The following is a 3,715-nucleotide window of genomic DNA, read 5'->3' as shown; positions in this document are numbered from 1 at the left end:
AATATGTCTGAGAAGCGCATAGCGGCTTTGCATAGAATATAATAATGGTCAATGGTCTCTGGCACATTGCACAGTGATTTCAATGTCCTTTAGTTTTCTCTGTAATATGTCCGAGAAGCGCATAGCGGCTTTGCATAGAATAAAATAATGGTCAGTGGTCTCTGGCACATTGTACAGTGATTTCAATGTCCTTTAGTTTTCGCTGTAATATGTCCGAGAAGCGCATAGCGGCTTTGAATAGAATAAAATCATGGTCAATGGTCTCTGGCACATTGCACAGTGATTTCAAAGTTCTTTAATTTTCGCAGTAATATGTCCGAGAAGCGCATAGCGGCTTTGCATAGAATAAAATAATGGTCAGTGGTCTCTGGCACATTGTACAGTGATTTCAATGTCCTTCAGTTTTCGCTGTAATATGTCCGAGAAGCGCATGGCGGCTTTGCATAGAATAAAATAATGGTCAATGGTCTCTGGCACATTGCACAGTGACTTTAATGTCCTTTAGCTTTCGCTGTAATATGACCGAGAAGCGCATCGCGGCTTCGCATAGAATAAAATAATGGTCAATGGTCTCTGGCACATTGCACAGTGATTTCAATGTCCTTTAGTTTTCGCTGTAATTTGTCCGAGAAGCGCACAGCGGCTTCGCATAGAATAAAATAATGGTCATTGGTCTCTGGCACATTGCACAGTGATTTCAATGTCCTGTAGTTTTCTCTGTAATATGTCCGAGAAGCGGATAGCGGCTTTGCATAGAATAAAATAATGGTCAGTGGTCTCTGGCACATTGCACAGTGACTTCAATGTCCTTTAGTTTTCGCTGTAATATGACCGAGAAGCGCATAGCGGCTTTGCATAGATTAAAATCATCGTCAATGGTCTCTGGCACATTGCACAGTGATTTCAATGTCCTTTAGTTTTCGCTGTAATATGTCCGAGAAGCGCATAGCGGCTTTAAATAGAATAAAATAATGGTCAATGGTCTCTGGCACATTGCACAGGGATTTCAATGTCCTATAGTTTTCGCTGTAATATATCCGAGAAGCGCATAGCGGCTTCGCATAGAATAAAATAATGGTCAATGGTCTCTGGCATATTGCACAGTGATTTCAATGCCCTTAAGTTTTCGCTGTAATATGTCCGAGAAGCACATAGCGGCTTTGATTAGAATAAAATAATGGTCAATGGTCTCTGGCACATTGCACAGTGATTTCAATGTCCTATAGTTTTCGCTGTAATATGTCCGAGAAGCGCATAGCGGCTTCGCATAGAATAAAATAATGGTCAATGGTCTCTGGCACATTGTACAGTGATTTCAATGTCCTTTAGTTTTCGCTGTAATATGTCCGAGAAGCGCATAGCGGCTTTCCATAGAATAAAATCATGGTCAATGGTCTCTGGCACATTGCACAGTGATTTCAATGTCCTTTAGTTTTCGCTGTAATATGTCTGAGAAGCGCATAGCGGCTTTGCATAGAATATAATAATGGTCAATGGTCTCTGGCACATTGCACAGTGATTTCAATGTCCTTTAGTTTTCTCTGTAATATGTCCGAGAAGCGCATAGAGGCTTTGCATAGAATAAAATAATGATCAGTGGTCTGTGGCACCTTGTACAGTGATTTCAATGTCTTTTAGTTTTCGCTGTAATATGTCCGAGAAGCGCACAGCGGCTTTGCATAGAATAAAATCATGGTCAATGGTCTCTGGCACATTGCACAGTGATTTCAAAGTTCTTTAGTTTTCGCAGTAATATGTCCGAGAAGCGCATAGCGGCTTTCCATAGAATAAAATCATGGTCAATGGTCTCTGGCACATTGCACAGTGATTTCAATGTCCTTTAGTTTTCGCTGTAATATGTCCGAGAAGCGCATAGCGGCTTTGCATAGAATAAAATATTGGTCAGTGGTCTGTGGCACATTGTGCAGTGATTTCAATGTCCTTTAGTTTTCGCTGTAATATGTCCGAGAAGCGCATAGCGGCTTTGCATAGAATAAAATAATGGTCAATGGTCTCTGGCACATTGCACAGTGATTTCAATGTCCTTTAGTTTTCGCTGTAATATGTCCGAGAAGCGCATAGCGGCTTTGCATAGAATAAAATAATCGTCAATGGTCTCTGGCTCATTGCACAGTGGTTTCAATGTCGTTTAGTTTTCGCTGTAAATGTCCGAGAAGCTCATAGCGGCTTTGCATAGAATAAAATAATGGTCAATGGTCTCTGGCTCATTGCACAATGGTTTCAATGTCCTTTAGTTTTCGCTGTAATATGTCCGAGAAGCGCATAGCGGCTTTGCATAGAATAAAATAATGGTCAATGGTCTCTGGCACATTGCACATTGATTTCAATGTCCTTTAGTTTTCGCTGTAATATGTCCGAGAAGCGCATAGCGGCTTTGCATAGAATAAAATAATGGTCAATGGTCTCTGGCACATTGTACAGTGATTTCAATGTCCTTTAGTTTTCGCTGTAATATGCCCGAGAAGCGCATAGCGGCTTTGCATAGAATAAAATAATGTTCAGTGGTCTCTGGCACATTGCACAGTGATTTCAATGTCCTTTAGTTTTCGCTGTAATATGTCTGAGAAGCGCATAGCGGCTTTGCATAGAATATAATAATGGTCAATGGTCTCTGGCACATTGCACAGTGATTTCAATGTCCTTTAGTTTTCTCTGTAATATGTCCGAGAAGCGCATAGCGGCTTTGCATAGAATAAAATAATGGTCAGTGGTCTCTGGCACATTGTACAGTGATTTCAATGTCCTTTAGTTTTCGCTGTAATATGTCCGAGAAGCGCATAGCGGCTTTGAATAGAATAAAATCATGGTCAATGGTCTCTGGCACATTGCACAGTGATTTCAAAGTTCTTTAATTTTCGCAGTAATATGTCCGAGAAGCGCATAGCGGCTTTGCATAGAATAAAATAATGGTCAGTGGTCTCTGGCACATTGTACAGTGATTTCAATGTCCTTCAGTTTTCGCTGTAATATGTCCGAGAAGCGCATGGCGGCTTTGCATAGAATAAAATAATGGTCAATGGTCTCTGGCACATTGCACAGTGATTTCAATGTCCTATAGTTTTCGCTGTAATATGTCCGAGAAGCGCATAGCGGCTTCGCATAGAATAAAATAATGGTCAATGGTCTCTGGCACATTGTACAGTGATTTCAATGTCCTTTAGTTTTCGCTGTAATATGTCCGAGAAGCGCATAGCGGCTTTCCATAGAATAAAATCATGGTCAATGGTCTCTGGCACATTGCACAGTGATTTCAATGTCCTTTAGTTTTCGCTGTAATATGTCTGAGAAGCGCATAGCGGCTTTGCATAGAATATAATAATGGTCAATGGTCTCTGGCACATTGCACAGTGATTTCAATGTCCTTTAGTTTTCTCTGTAATATGTCCGAGAAGCGCATAGAGGCTTTGCATAGAATAAAATAATGATCAGTGGTCTGTGGCACCTTGTACAGTGATTTCAATGTCTTTTAGTTTTCGCTGTAATATGTCCGAGAAGCGCACAGCGGCTTTGCATAGAATAAAATCATGGTCAATGGTCTCTGGCAAATTGCACAGTGATTTCAAAGTTCTTTAGTTTTCGCAGTAATATGTCCGAGAAGCGCATAGCGGCTTTGCATAGAATAAAATAATGGTCAGTGGTCTCTGGCACATTGTACAGTGATTTCAATGTCCTTTAGTTTTCGCTGTAATATGTC

Source organism: Amblyomma americanum, chromosome 1 (assembly GCF_052857255.1).
Source record: "Amblyomma americanum isolate KBUSLIRL-KWMA chromosome 1, ASM5285725v1, whole genome shotgun sequence".
In the NCBI taxonomy this organism is placed as follows: Eukaryota; Metazoa; Arthropoda; class Arachnida; order Ixodida; family Ixodidae; genus Amblyomma; species Amblyomma americanum.
Note: the sequence above shows the minus strand (reverse complement) of the source record.